The following is a 17,070-nucleotide window of genomic DNA, read 5'->3' on the forward strand; positions in this document are numbered from 1 at the left end:
TATTATCCTTTATGACTCAATGAATTAATCTTTGCAGTTCTGAACTGAAGATATTCAAATTTGCAAAAACAAAAATCAAATGTTAGATTAAATAACTTTTTCTTAATTTAACTTTTATACTTGACTTCTCTTTGAGAGTTTCTTTTTTTAAGTGGTAGGCTGAAGTCTAAGGGCGTTTTTCTTTGATAGGACATATCGTAGTCTGGATTATTTGGAGGATCCAAAATGAGAGTTTTTTCTAGTTCTTTAACAAACGTGAAAGATGTGGATTAGAGTATTATTTTTTAGCTTAAAAATGGGTTTTGGATAAATTAGTGAAAACTTTTACTCCTTCACATAATGGCTTTAGAACCCTAATTTTTTGGATTGATCGATAGCAGATCGAGATTATGGCTAGGATGAGAGTGTGTGTTCCTTTTTCTCTTGGTGGTTTTAGATCCGGTGTTGGTGGTCCATATGGCTTGAACTCTAACTTGATATTTCATTGGAGTGTAGTTCTTAGAGGAAGATCATTTTTCTGAAGTTTACTTGAGATGACTGGTTTGTTTTTTGCCTTATAGCTTTTTCTTCTTATTTTTGTATTTGTTTGGTTTCTTTGTTGTAGATTTTAATACATTGTGTGCCAATCTCCTAAGCTATGTATTTTATTTGGGCTATTTACCCTTTATTCGTTAATATATTATTTTGTCTTTGAAAAACATTAGGCAAATAAGAGGTGTTGGGTTATCAATCGGCTTCCTTATATTCATTAGTGGTAATTAAAGGATCTTCTTCTCCTCCCAAACCCTAGCTGTCGCCACTTTTCTTCTTCTTCTGTATCCCCTAGAGAGGGGTGATTTAGGATCAATTTGATTCAAAATCACCCCTCTAAATCGTTCTTGTTTCTCTATTAGTTAAATAAGTGATTTTCACATATATTTAGTTTTTTTTTGTGTTTTCTATGTGTCATTGTTTGTTTTGATTTCCCGTCTTTGTGCGGTGTATTTTGTTTTTCTGTCTTTGTGCGCAGTGTTCATTTGTTTCAGGTTGAAAGATGAGTTTCGATCTAGTGCAGATCCTATCTATGACTTTGGTGCCATTAATGCTACAGATCTGGAGACATGAATATTTCAGACATTTCAATATAGTGTTAGCTGAAGATTTCGTTTTGCAAATATATGGTTCTTCGAAGAATAAAAATTCGAAGAAGAGATGGTTATTGATGACCATCGTTTGAAGATAAGAAAATGGCTCCTGATGGCCATGCTTCGAGAGTGAAGATTTCTAAGTCACAGCGGAGATGATGAACACTGAAGCTCATAGGAGTGCATGTCTTCGAAGACTTAGGCAAATTTCATGAAATATGTTAAAGTATTACTAATTAGCGTGTTTTCGTAGTGTTTTAATGTTAAATACACTGCCACGCGTCGAAGAAGGACTTAGGCGGGAAGATTTGAAATTCGAAGACGGTTTCGTAACTGTCTAACAACAGATGGCATCCCTGGAGTTCTTATGAGAAACGTGGCATTAGATTAGCGTAGGGCCATTAAGGTCGAAATTAGTATAAATAGGAGTCTTAATGTTAGGATTCTGGGTGTTCATTTTGTACAAATCACTCACATATTACTCAAGTATCAAGTGTTAAAGAGAAAGAGTTCGCTGAGAAATGTACGTATGACACCACCATTTTAATACATGTGTATTCCCTTTTCGTTTTCAGATATCTTTTCAGTATTATTGCATTTCATTTACTTCTTGCCATTTACATTCTTGCACTGTTATTTTCATGTCATTTACTTTTGAAGTATTTAATATTTCTGCAATTTTAGATTCTTTGCACTTTAAACAGTTTTCGTTTCATGTCTTATTTTTACTTACCCTTTTGTTGAAGTTATACTTGCATATAACAAAGTCACTATCAAGTTTATTTGTTTTATTCGAAGAAACTCTTATTGACAAAGATAAATCATAACTATGGTTCGAACGACCATTAATAACAATTTTTTTGACTATGTGTCCTAGGATCAATCTAATCGATCCTGCGAGTAACCAAATCATATTTACTTATAGTTTGGAAGACTAGCAGTTGTTTACCGGAAATCACCGTAAACAAATTGGCACGCCCAGTGGGACTGTGTCAACCAGATTGTTTTTAATCAATTGTTTTATTTTTGTCTAGAAAATATCAAGACCTTGTATGAACCTTAGGAACGGTAAGTTAACGAACAGTGCACAACCGATTCCCAAACGAAGGTACAACAAGAAAATGGTTGTCACGACCAGTGCAGGGGGAGATCAAGATCCCCCACAAGGTTCAGGATCAGGCGCAGCAAATTCGACTTCCACTCAAGGAGCACGGAATATACCAGGTCCAAATGGGTCAAGACCTGCAGATAATTCCCAGACCATCCCTGAGAATAATACAGGACCATTAGGGACTGTTCCAGTTTCAGTGTCGACCACTGCACCTTCATCCACAAGCGCAGAGGATATACCGTTTTCCTCGACAAATGCTGCAAATAACTTGTTTAGTCAAGGCACAAACTCTGCTTTCGAATGGAGGCCAAATAACCCATACGGAATGTCATACCCATATGGAACAGGCGTACGAGGGGCTGGGCCTACATATGCTACAACTAATAATGCGACGTTTTCGCCAAATGTTGGTTCAGTGGGTCGAAGTGCACACAACACTAGTTTTTCTACCCAGATACCCATGTTTACCACAAGTAACCAAGCAGCATTCCGGCAAGAAATGGATGCAAGCAACCATGATATGTTAGGGGCTTTGGCCAAAGAGTTGGCTTCAATTTTGAACCCACTAGCGACGAATATTGCTAGTACAAATCGGGAAAACGTGGAGACTTTCCAAAAGATATCATCTCAAATGAATCGAATGGCAGATTTCATGGGAGTGCCACCACCCAGAAGAAAAGACAAACAACCTTCGAATCAAGAAGTGAGGCCTGTTTTGGAGCGTATACAAGATGTGGATCCCCCATCTAGGACAGCCACTAGGGATGTAGGCCCCTCACGAAGAACAGAAACGATCGAAGGAACTCAAGTGATTAATTTAGAGGCTTCGAATCAAAGAACCATTCCCATTCGACAGGAAACGGAAGAAGAAGAGCGACCCAGATTAAGGATTGTGGGTAGGAACGAACATCCAGATGAGATTGTCCAGAGAGTCAGAAGGGAAAATCTGGCTACGGAAAATAACCTAACTGCCATGATAGAAAGGGTTATGGCCAATAATGGCCTTAGTACTGGACTTCGACGTCCAAACTATACGTCCCCCATATCAGATTACATTATGCAGACAGAATTGCCTAGGGGCACTAAGGTACCTAAGTTTACAAAGTTTTCAGGCGAAACTAGCGAGTCAACTGTGGAACATATTGCCAGATATTTGACAGAAGTAGGGGATTTAGCAGGGAACGAGGATTTACGGATCAAATACTTCCCTAGTTCGCTAACAAAGAATGCGTTCATTTGGTTCACCACTTTGCCACCAAACTCGATAGATGCATGGGCATACTTGGAAAGGTTATTCCATGAACAATTTTATATGGGTCAAACCAAGATAAGTTTGAAGGAATTGGCTAGTATTAAGAGGAAGTTTACAGAACCAATTGATGATTACTTGAATAGGTTCCGTCTGTTGAAATCTAGATGTTTCACAACTGTCCCAGAACATGAATTAGTCGAAATGGCTGCGGGGGGGTTTAGATTATTCAATTAGAAAGAAATTAGATACTCAGTATCTTCGGGATATGGCCCAGTTAGCATATAGGGTTCGACAAGTCGAACGCTTGAAGGCAGAAAAGGTTAGGGCAAATAAAAACTATAAGAAGGAAAGGGTAGCGTATGTCGAAGCAGAGGACGCTGGTGATGAGTCTCTTAGCGACTCATACAACCCTGAAGAAGTCGAAATAGATGTGGCTGAATTAAGAGAAGCGCCACCTTATGCCTGCAAATTACTCAACCCTGCAAATGGAAAAAACCCAGTAGAAAATGATAAGAATGATAGGTTCCCTAAGAAAACTTACACATTCGACATCACCAAATGTGACGAGATATTTGATTTACTAGTAAAAGATGGCCAAATGATACTGCCTCCAAATTCCAAAATTCCTCCATTAGAACAACGAAAGAAGAGAGTTTTTTGCAAATATCATGGTTTTTTAGGCCATAAAACTTCACAATGTTTTCTTTTCAGGGATCTAATTCCAAATGCTATCAAAGATGGGAGGTTGAAGTTTGCTGACAAGACCAAGAGACACATGAAGGTCGATACCAATCCTCTGAACATCGCTGATGCTAGCCTCTGTGAGCCAGTGGATGTCAACATGGTGGAGGCATCTGAAGTCGAAGGTGCAGAAGCTAAGGCAGTGTTCGATGGAGAGCAGGCTACTGAGAGTCTGAATAACCATATAATCTTCGATACTGATGTCGAAGAATCTCCAAGGACAGAGATAACTGAAATTTCGAGGGGAGAGAACAGCGAGGCCACTGAAGACCTCAGAATGAAACTCCAGAAAATCCAGATCTCTGAAGTTCCTCCAGCAGTCGTTAACATGGTCAGCGCCAGACGTCCAGTTTCTGAATTTGGTGAGTTAGAGACATGGCTAACAAGGAAAAAAGGGGGTATTGAAGTTCCTTTAAGAGGAGAAAGCTTCAAGGACTACCTTTGGGGTTCTCATGAGAGGAACGGTGGAAAACAATGGATGTGTCCAAGGTGTTCGATCATGCTGAATTGAAGGGTCGAAGCTAACTTCGAAAGGGCTCGACGCGAAAGATGGGAACACCCAGGGAGAGAACCAAATCCCCTACTACAAGTGTACCCAAGGATGGAGGAGAGCTTAGTAGGATTTTTGGTCAGATGTCACAAAGGCAATACTGAAGTTGCACTATGTCCCAGATGTGGGGCAGTCTATGACGAAATGCTGGAACGATCCTTCGAACGTGTGTACTGCTACATGGGTCGAGAAACTCAGGGGTTGCGTCCTAACCTATACGGTTTCGACATATGGACTCCTACGAAGAGACCTGATAGTCCACACCCCAGGGCTCGAAAGGTAACATTCAAAGTCCCTGCAGATGCACCCATGGATAGATGGGTGCAAGCTGGTGCAAGAGAAAACAAATGGCGGAGTTGGGACCAAGGAGGAAGAACTGCAATGGCATACAGGAAGCAATTTCAAAAACCAAATCGAGAGGTGTATCGATTGGAGAATTACAAAGGAAAAAATCCTATGTCCCGATCCCAGTGGAGAAGGCATCAGAGAATAAAAAAGGCTCAAAAGGAATACAGGCCAAGAGAAGCTGGAGAGTCTAGTAGCAACCAAGTCCCACGCCAGGGGGCAAAGTCAGACAAACCTCCAGTGGAACGCAGGCTATTCGAAGCTGAAAAGATCTTGGATGAAGAAGAAAAGATGCATTCTAGTTCTTGGAAAGAAGAAGATTGAATGACAAATGACTTTGATTCTGATGGAGTGTCATCCATAAACCTCAACTGCAATGTTGTGTCCGTGCTTCCTCATGAGTTCAATCAGGAAACGGCAGTTGAAGACTGCGAGGAGGCTGACATCGAAGAAATGGCAAAACACAGACCTGTGTGTTATTATGTGCTGAATAACGGTGCAGTTGAAGAACAGAACGCTTTCTTCGAAAGGCCTGATGAAGGTATGCGAAATCATTTGAAGCCACTCTATATCAGGGCCAAAATTGAGAACGTTGGCATCAATAAAGTCCTAGTTGATGGGGGAGCAGCAATGAACCTAATGCCTCAATACATGCTAAAAAGAATTGGTATGTTCGATAGTGATATAAGGCCACATAACATGGTTTTATCTAACTACGAAGGCAAGATAGGACAAACACTAGGAGTTGTTCAGGTCAATTTGACAGTAGGCTCAGTCACGAGGCCAACTATGTTTGTGGTTATACCAGCAAAAGCAAACTACAACCTTTTGCTTGGTCGAGAATGGATTCATGGAGTGGCAGCTGTGCCCTCAACAATGCATCAAAGGGTGACAATTTGGAGGGAAGACGGTATAGTAGAGAATATCGAAGGAGATCAGAGCTACTATATGGGTGAGGTTAACCAGGTTAATAAAACTAACTTCGATAGGAATTTGGCAAACATAAGTCCTTGTCATGCGGCAGAAGAGATGTACACCCCAAATAAGAATGCGTTGTACTATTTAACTCTACACCCAAATGGATTCCAGTGGGATAGAGAGATCATGGATGGCCCAGCAGATCCAACACCATTGGAGAATTATCCAACAGAACGGCCGACAGGCTGGGACGATGACATTAATAATGTCTGAGTTTTCTTTCTTTGAAAAGATTTCGGCTTATGTGGCCGAGAATAAAAGAAAGGCGGCTCTCGAGGCCGAACTATCAAATGCGAAGATTGACACAGGTCTAACCAAGAAGGAAGTCACAGATTTAGAGATACATATGAATTCCAAATTTTCTGAAGATTCGTTTCAAGTCGAAAGAACCATAAGAGAAGAATCGAGTCAAAGGTTAGATCCAATTTACGATGAAGAGCCTTTGGGATTCGAAAAAGATCCAATGGCACCAAATATAAAGATGTTAGCTCAAGATCCACTCGAAGAAGTAAATCTTGGAGACAAAGATCAAAAAAGAATAACATATATCAGCGCGAAACTAGAACCAGAATTAAAGGCAACGGTCATCAAACTGTTGAAGGAAAATAAAGATTGTTTTGCTTGGGATTATGACGAGATGCCTGGTCTAGGAAGAGATTTGGTCGAATTAAAACTACCAATAAAGGAAGGAAAGAAGCCTATAAAGCAGACTCCTAGGAGATTCGCGCCAGAGATTCATTCGAAGATTAAAGCAGAGGTCGAAAGGCTTCTACGCTGCAAGTTCATCCAAACTACAAGGTATGTTGAATGGATTGCTAATATAGTGCCTGTAATTAAAAAGAATGGTTCATTAAGAGTATGCATAGACTTTCGTGATCTTAATGCAGCCACCCCTAAAGATGAGTATCCCATGCCTGTGGCAGAAATGCTAGTAGACTCAGCCGCAGGCTTCGAGTATTTGAGCATGTTAGATGGATATTTTGGATACAATCAGATCTTTATTGCAGAAGATGATGTATCCAAAACGGCGTTTCGTTGCCCAGGGGCAATAGGTACTTACGAATGGATTGTAATGCCGTTTGGTTTAAAAAATGCTGGGGCAACCTATCAAAGAGCAATGAATTCTATATTCCATGACTTCATAGAAACATTCATGCAAGTGTATATAGATGACATTATGGTAAAATCCACCTCAGATGTAACTCATCTCAATCATCTGAGCCAATCATTCGAAAGGATGAGGAAACCTGGCTTGAAGATGAACCCCCTCAAATGTTCTTTCTTTGTGCAAGCAGGTGATTTCTTGGGTTTCGTAGTCCACAAAAAGGGAATAGAAATTAACCAGAATAAGACGAAAGCCATAATGGAAACCAAGTCTCCATCAACGAAGAAAGAACTACAATCTTTATTGGGAAAGATAAACTTAAGGAGATTTATCTCTAATTTGAGTGGACGCACACAAGCCTTCTCACCTCTACTGCGGCTTAAGCAAGGAAAATTCGAATGGAATGCTGAACATCAAGAAGCTTTTGATAAAATCAAGCAATACTTGACTTGTCCACCAATTCTATCTCCCCCAAATGGGAAGAAGCACATGCGCCTATATATTTCAGCTTCAGATAAAACAATAGGCAGCATGCTGGCGCAAGAAGATGATAACGGCATCGAAAGAGCCATTTATTACTTAAGTAGAGTACTCAATGATGCAGAGACTAGATATACCGCTATAGAAAAACTCTGTCTTTGCTTGTATTTCTCTTGTATCAAACTTAAGTATTATATAAAGCCAGTTGATGTTTATGTTTCGTCTCATTGTGATGTTATTAAGCATATGTTATCCAAGCCTATACTGCATAGTCGAATCGGTAAATGGGCTTTAGCCCTAACTGAATATTCACTAATATTTCAGCCTCTCAAGGCAATGAAAGGTCAAATTGTGTCAGACTTCATTGTCGACCATGCAGTAGCTGAGAGTCATCAACAATATGTGGGTTTAAAACCTTGGAAGTTATACTTCGACGGTTCAACGCACAGAGAGGGAACCGGAGTTGGTTTGTTGATAATTTCTCCTGATGGAATTCCAACAAAGCTCAAGTATAAAATCGAGGGTCCGCTATGCTCCAACAACGAAGCTGAGTACGAAGCATTAATAGCTGGACTTGAAGCTTTGTTAGAATTGGGGGCAACTAGAGTCGAAATTAAAGGGGACTCTGAATTAGTCATTAAACAACTGACAAAGGAATACAAGTGCATCAAAGAAAATTTGATCATGTACTTTGTCATAGCAAATAGGCTACTCAAGAAATTCGAATATGTGGAATTAAAACACGTATCAAGGATGAATAACCAAGAGGCAAACGACTTGGCGCAGTTAGCTTCAGGATACAAGGTATCAAAAGAAAAGTTAGAAGAATTGATTGAAGTAAGAGGGAGAGCAATGTCTACTAAACTTTTCCCAAGTGATCTGGAGAATTCACAGTTGGGTTACGCCAACAAAGGAGAATTTGAAGTGCTAAACATAGACTCATTAGCAGATACAGATTGGAGGAGTCCAATAATAAACTATCTAAAAAGCCCTTCGACAGATACAGACAGGAAGATAAAATATAGAGCCCTGTCATATTTCCTTATGGGAAACGAATTATTCAAGAAAACTCCTGAAGGGGTATTGTTGAAATGCTTAGGTGAAGCAGAAGCATACTTGGCTCTGTCGAACGTACACAGTGGGGCATGTGGTGCACATCAAGCAGGACACAAAATGAAATGGCTTTTATTTCGTTATGGAATGTATTGGCCTTCCATGTTAAAAGATTGCATAGAGTTTGCAAAAGGGTGTCAAGAATGTCAAGAACATGCAGGTATCCAGCACGCCCCAGCAAACGAATTAAGTACAATAGTGAAACCTTGGCCTTTCAGGGGATGGGCGTTAGATTTGATCGGAGAAATTCACCCTAAGTCGTCTAAAGGCCAAAGATACATATTAGTAGGAATAGACTATTTCACAAAATGGGTCGAAGCAATACCACTAGCAAATGTGGATCAAGAGGCCGTGATTGAGTTTATTCAGAAACATATTATATATAGGTTTGGAATCCCAGAAAGTATAACAACTGATCAAGGTTTGGTCTTTACTGGACGAAAAATGCAAGACTTTGCCAAAGAAATAGGTTTCAAGTTATTTACTTCTACACCTTACTATGCTCAAGCAAATGGACAAGTTGAAGCAACAAACAAAATAATAATTGGCCTTATCAAAAAACATGTGGGAAAGAAACCCAAGAATTGGCATAAAACTTTGGACCAAGCACTTTGGGCTTGTCGAACATCTCCAAAAGAAGCTACAAACACAACTCCTTTCCAGTTGATGTTTGGGCATGATGCAGTACTCCCAATCGAGATATATCTACAGTCAGTAAGGGTACAAAGACAAGCAGATATTCCTCCCAACGTATACTGGGAGTTAATGATGAATGAGTTAGTAGATTTGGATGAAGACAGACTTCGAGCGCTGGAAATGATAAAAAGGCAAAAGGAAAGAGTATCCAGAGCATACAACAAAAAGGTGAAAGGTAAAACGTTTATTAGTAATGACCTAGTTTGGAAAGTTATTTTACCTATAGATCGAAAGAATCAAGCACTTGGTAAATGGTCCCCGCACTGGGAAGGACCCTTTCGAATCTTAAAGGTATTTTCGAATAATGCTTATGAAATTGAAGAGTTAGCAGAAGATCGTAGGATCTTGAGAGTAAACGGAAAATATCTAAAGAGATATAAACCAAGCATGTACGAAGTAAAGATTGCAAAAACGTAGACATTCAGGGGACTACGAAAGCCAAAATGGTCAGACATGTACCAAAGTATATGTGTTGCATTGATCAAAATGGCTTTACGATCAAAATAGATGGTAAATTAAGAAAAAGAGTCAGAGAAGCACCAAAATATTTTGTCATTGAAACATAGAAGTACAAGCATTACAAAAAGAGATCCGGGGACATGACCCAGGAACTCCTGAAAATAAAAAAAAAGGAAAGCATAAAAACCTAGGGCAAATATTGGCTAATTAATCCTCTGATCCAATCCTTCTAAGGACAGCACAGGCAAGCTTTCAGCCTCGAACATGTCCATGGATCCAGAAGTGCACATCCGCCTCACGACACCCTTCTTAAGGAATATATAAGAGAGGAGTCTACCATACGGAAGACAGGTTACGTTTCCCTGGCCGGCAGTAGCCACAGAAACGGCCTCAACAAGCCCTTTGAAAATCATCAAAGGGAAGTTAACCTTCTTCCCTCGAAGACCACAGAGAATAAACTCCAAGTCTTCGACCATGATGTTGTTTTCGTCAAGCCTCCGAGGACGGAAATTACCCACAAGCATTTGATGCCAGATCCTGATAACCTTGGCACTGAAAGGATCGTTGTCCATGAGAGTCCTCAACATAAGATGAGTAGTCATGTTGAAGCTGTTGTCATCAAATGTTTCCCCAGAGTTGTTGCATCTCATCAGGTTAGCAATGGTGGTGGGAGTGATGCTGAGATGAGCGTGTCGAACCTCAGAAACTATGGTGGTCCTCCCTTCAGGATCTATGCGTAGAGACGCAAACATCCAGAAATCTGCAAGCATGTTGGGGTAAACAGGACCTTCCAGGATGTCTCCAAAATAGAAATCCAGTTCTTGGTTAGCAAAGAGATTGCCAAGAGTGATGAAGTTGCTATCAAGTTCATCCTCACAAAGTTTGAACTCCTTCTTGATAACAGCCTTTATGTTGTTGTAAGAGAGAGGCGCAGCCATTTTTTTTGAAAAGAAAGTTTGAAGAAAAGGTTTCTCTCTTCTGTTGTTAGTGTTTGAGGAAATGTAAGAATGGAGAAATTAAAACGATCTTAGGCCTTTATATAGACCTGAGGTAATGAAGGGTGGTTTAAAGTTTTAATGATTGATTGGACTGCGGTTTGGTATTCCAAAAAGGGAGTTAAGGCTTCCGCCGTTTCCCGCCCTTAGAAGTTGAAAAGTAATCATGAAACTGATGCACGCACGTCTCAAATGAGCGTTTTGAAGAAAGTGACGTCACTGTTTAATAATGATTACGGCTAGAGAAGTAGAAACGTCAGGTCTAAGAATAAAGATACTGCGAAGAGTGGTCGGGGTTATGTGTTGCATTGATTAGAATCACTGTGGAAAATCTGAAGATATATATTTTGGCAGAATATGAAAGATTTGCTAAAAATAGTGCTTGCGAATATGGAAAACATAGACGAAAAATAGAGGTCAAGCATACAGATAGATATTTTTATAAAAGGTTCGATTACAAAACAAAAGTGCAACAAAATACAGAGTTCGAAGCAGCTAGTTGAAATCCCCAGGGAGACTATTTTTGATCTTCAAATATTGAGTTTCCCATGAAGACATACAAAGTTCGAGTAACGCCCGGTGTTTCTTCAATCCTTCAATCTCTGGCACTAAATTTTGTGCGGTTTCGAAGTGTTTAATCCCCAATTGCGCCACTGCAAGCAGATCTTGTTGATTGGCCTTTTGTATGGTTGCCTGACAATTCTCAGCTTCCTTTATCTTTTCTTCGAGAGCTTTTATCTCTTGTTTCCAGGAGTTGATATCCTTCTCATAATTATCATATGCCTTCTGATTTTCTGAATGTTTAAGCTTGAGGGCCTCACCTTGTTTCGTTGCATCCACAGCAGAGTTCCATGAAGAGTCATGAAAGGCTATTTTTTCAGATAGTTGCTTTTCGATATTTTGTTTTCGAAGAATATTAGCTTGAAGTTGTTCAACTAGAGAACCTAGCAAAACAATCACCTCTGAAACTTCTTTTGAGACTCGAAACAAATCCACTTTCTTCAAGAGTTGATTCAAGTTATGACTTTTAATAGGATCTTGGCTAAGAACATCCACAAGATTGACCCCAAAGAATCTTTCTTTTATCTGTCGAAGGAGGTCAGGAATGTCTTCCTTGTCACCAGATTCTACAAGGAAAGCTGGAGAGATGTCAAGTTCTGAAGGCGAAGTAGTATTCACATTCATCATAGCTTTGAGAAAGCTGAGAGGATCAATTTGCTTAAGCTGTTCCAGTTCCGAAGGAGTGGGCTTCGCAGGGGCAGGCATCGAAGTTGCCCCAGGAGTAGTTTCTGTGTCAAGAGTTGAAGTTTCTGGAGGATTGTGTTTATCTGGTTTAGAAATTTCCTCCATAGCATCTTGTTCGGATACAGTATCTTCACTACCACGTGGTTGTGGATTCACGTTGTCACTACCTGAGAATGGATGATTTTCTTCCAGGTTTTTATCTTGATGAGTAGCTGGGGATTCGTCAGTGGATTGGCTTTCTTCGACTGGCTCATTAGGTAAGGTGGTGGTAAGAGGCCTGGCATCTTCAAAAACTGGTGAGAGAACATGGGATTTATTTTGGGAAATATCTGCATTAAACAAACCAGACTTGGTCAGAACGATAAGGCCTTGAGAAGTTTATCGATGAAAGTGAAAGAGTTATGATTACCTTGAGGTTTATTGACATTAATGGTGAAATTGTAAGTCTTAAGACCTGAAGTAGCAGTGCCAGTATCATCCTGCAATGACAAGGTAAGATGTTAACTTAATCATGTAGTTAAAATTATGAGATGATTTTGGGTTGAAACCCAAATACCTTGGGTGGAATATTGTCTGGACTTGAGTTATGACTTTCGACAACGAAGGAATTACTGGCAGTTTTTAAAGGTGATTCCTCAGAAGACGCCTTGTCGCTAGGAGAAGCAACTTTGGAGGAACCTAGCCCTTTCTCTTTTCTCGAAGGAGTAATAGCTTTCTGTCTCTTTCTATGGCCTTGCCTGGTACCAGGAGGAGATTTGTCTTCATCATCTGAGACAACTGTTGAAGAGGCTTGTCGTTTCGAACCTACCGGGGGTTTCGAATTCTGGGAAATATAAAATTGAGTAAAATAAGCACTACTCACAGATTATATGAGATTAATGATATAAAATGGGTATGTACCGTGGGTTTCTTGCTAGTGGCAATGGAATCACTCTCACTTGGCTTGTTACTTTTAGATGCCCCAGAGTCCTTCTGTGTAGGAACTTCTTTAATCTTCTTTCTTCGAGCAACGGCTGTAGTTGAGACTGGAATCAGTATATCAACAGAAAAAAAAGAAAAGTCAGTCGAAAGATTGACCTTCAGGTATTGGGGTCAAGACACGAACATGTTCAAGATCTATATGAAGATGCCCTTTGAAAGTATCTAGGGTATGCTTAGTCGGAACCACTCGATCAGTACGTTTTTTAGTACTTTCTTGGAGATCTTTTAAAACGTTGCCACACACAAACCAATTTGGAAAAGGAGGGCTCAGAGCCACACCAAAAATCCGCACTTGGTAGTGGAGGGAATTTTGGAGGATTAAGTTTGAAAGCCACTTCATAGCGTAGTTCTGGTCGAACATGCGAGGGCAATTTTAACTTATCCAGTTTGGCGGAAAACTTTTCGCATAAAATAACTGCAGCTTCACGAACGGTCCGACTAAGATCATCAGGCCGATAGATAGTTTCAAAGAATTTTTGAAAAGCTTGGATTTCTTTAATATGAGTCGAGGTACCTTTGTGGAAATTCTCCTGCACATCATCAAAAGCTGTAGTTAGTTCTTGAGTGAGACTATCGGCGTCAAAGATTTGTGAAGTATAGTAATCCGTCCACCATTGGTGAAAGTCTGGTGTGGAGTAAAAGGCAGGTTCGAAGGAAATAGGAGAAAGATTGGTGACGCCAACATATTTGTTGATCTTTGATTCACACTCCTTTTCAGTCAGGTGCAAGGTATGGAAGCACAGATGGTTCCTTTTATCATATAAACACTTGGGTTTTACCTGCACCAGCCCAAACTGTCTCGAGACCAGATTTGGTTGGTAGCATACGAGAACGCATTGACTTTTTGATGGTCGAAGACGATGATAAAACAACCTTGGGGTCAGAAAGGCTTCCCAAATTTCCATAGACTCAGTTTGTTGATCCTGAGATGTTGATGGGAACCTTCGGGTGAACCATTCAGGACCGATTGTTCTGTGTACAAACGGGGCCATGGAAGGATCGAACTGATTACGCTGGGCGAACATCATTGTATATGCTAGAAAATGTTCACGAAGTTTCCCAGTTTCTTCTTTTGGCGTTAGGTAAGCCAACCTAGTTCCTTCTATAGTTCGATTCTTAATTTTATTATCTTCTTCATTGACGTTGCTTCGAAAGGGAAGGTGAGTTTCAAATGTAGCGTTAAGCCACAGTTGCAGTAGCCAAAAAGGACCAGCAAAAAGTAGAGTGCCAGTTTGGTAGTTTTTGGTAAGATTCGCGGCTTCGCTGAGGTTTTCATAAAGAAATCCTAAGAGTAATTGGCTTAGGTTGAGCTTTTTTCCAGCATGTAGCTGATTAGCCATGCAAAGATACCTCTTTGCAACCTGTATGGATCTTGAGCAGAAAGCGCATCGCGAGAGCCATAGTGCTAAAAAAGCAATATGTTCTTCATCAGAAACTTCTGCTTGTGTTGTGTTGTGGTACTTCTGGATGAATGCAGTATAAGTAACTGTTGATTCATTAAAGCTAATAGTATCAATATCCATATCATTGGGGTCGAAGGCCTCCCCAGTTGGTCGAAGTCCTGTAATAGCAGCTATATCGAAGAGAGTGGGGGTAACCATCCCACATGGAAGATGGAAGGTGTTGTGGGAAGCATCCCAGAAATGAACGGCTGCTACTAACATGGGTTGGTTATATTCTAAGCCTGTTTTTGATAATTGAATCAAATCATATATTCCTAATGATTTCCAGAAAGATTCTTTCTTTTTCTCTACTTTTTCTAACCAGGCATAGTATAGATCAGGATCTTTGGCTAAAGGGATTGACCTAAATACTTTTACAAAGTTGGTCATATAGTTTAACCTAATTTGTGCCAGAGCTAAAGGGGGTGCAGTTGAAGTTTCTTCAGCATTATCAGGTTCTCCTAAAGAGGAATGACCATCTTCATCTATCTTAATCTTACTAACCAAGGGTCTAGTTTTGTAATAAGAAGGGAAGAATTTGTTTATAGATGGATTACTTTCACCTGGCAATGGACCCATAAAAGCAAGAGGTTTTCCAGAAAGTTCAAAGGGGATGATTACCTGAGAAGCATAAATTGCGCGCACCTCTGCGGTGTTAGGGTTTGGAATGTGTTCTCGTTCCCCATACCGCGTTGTTGTTTGGAGCTTTAGAACAGGTTGAAGAACATTTGAAGATGAAGCCATAGAGAAGTTTGATTGAGAAAGTATTCTGTTGAAGAAGATGAAGAAATAGGAATGAAAAGTTGTATAAAAGTGAAGACCAGGTATTTAAAGGTTTAACGGGAACCTTTTTAAATCTTTTGGGTAAAACAAAAGGACACGCGGCGGGTTTTGATTTAATCCAACGGCGGTCAAATAAATTAGCTTTACTCCTAGTATGTAGGAATAATGATCAAGAAGTAAGGTCAAAAATGTGGGAATGTAAGTTATGAGAAGACATCTTTGAAAATGACAAGACGTTTTGAAAACAGGGTCATCAATGATTATGACGTTAGTCAGCAATCTTGGAACTTTCAAAGAGTAGCAAGGAACGAAATCATACAATGACAAGAAACGCCTATTTCTCTTGTTTTTTCGAAACAGGCATTTATTGGGGGCAATTTGTTAGCTGAAGATTTCGTTTTGCAAATATATGGTTCTTCGAAGAATAAAAATTCGAAGAAGAGATGGTTACTGATGACCATCGTTTGAAGATAAGAAAATGGCTCCTGATGGCCATGCTTCGAGAGTGAAGATTTCTAAGTCACAGCGGAGATGATGAACACTGAAGCTCATAGGAGTGCATGTCTTCGAAGACTTAGGCAAATTTCATGAAATATGTTAAAGTATTACTAATTAGCGTGTTTTTGTAGTGTTTTAATGTTAAATACACTGCCACGCGTCGAAGAAGGACTTAGGCGGGAAGATTTGAAATTCGAAGACGGTTTCGTAACTGTCTAACAACAGATGGCATCCCTGGAGTTCTTATGAGAAACGTGGCATTAGATTAGCGTAGGGCCGTTAAGGTCGAAATTAGTATAAATAGGAGTCTTAATGTTAGGATTCTGTGTGTTCATTTTGTACAAATCACTCACATATTACTCAAGTATCAAGTGTTAAAGAGAAAGAGTTCGCTGAGAAATGTACGTATGACACCACCATTTTAATACATGTGTATTCCCTTTTCGTTTTCAGATATCTTTTCAGTATTATTGCATTTCATTTACTTCTTGCCATTTACATTCTTGTACTGTTATTTTCATGTCATTTACTTTTGAAGTATTTAATATTTCTGCAATTTTAGATTCTTTGCACTTTAAACAATTTTCGTTTCATGTCTTATTTTTACTTACCCTTTTGTTGAAGTTATACTTGCATATAACAAAGTCACTATCAAGTTTACTTGTTTTATTCGAAGAAACTCTTATTGACAAAGATAAATCATAAATATGGTTCGAACGACCATTAATAACAATCTTTTTGACTATGTGTCCTAGGATCAATCTAGTCGATCCTGCGAGTAACCAAATCATATTTACTTATAGTTTGAAAGACTAGCGGCTGTTTACCGGAAATCACCGTAAACAACAGGTCAATGGAGTTAGGTCAAGAATGGTTTCCATACTTTCTAGAGAGCATTTCTTTCTTTCAATTTTTCAACTACCACTCCCTCTGTTTTAAAATGACTGCGTTTTGTCAAATAAAATTTATTTTAAATTGAATGTTATTCTCACTTTTTAATATATAAATAATAATTATTTTTCCAATGATATTATTTAAATATTATTATATACACTACTTTTAACATAATTATAAAAATAATTTAATAAAAATATAATATCTTATAACAATATTATTACATTCATCGATCTTTATGTAAAAATCTTAAAATTTTAAAACAAATGCACTATTAG

The sequence above is a fragment of the Vicia villosa genome, unplaced genomic scaffold (genome assembly GCF_029867415.1).
Source record: "Vicia villosa cultivar HV-30 ecotype Madison, WI unplaced genomic scaffold, Vvil1.0 ctg.000074F_1_1, whole genome shotgun sequence".
In the NCBI taxonomy this organism is placed as follows: Eukaryota; Viridiplantae; Streptophyta; class Magnoliopsida; order Fabales; family Fabaceae; genus Vicia; species Vicia villosa.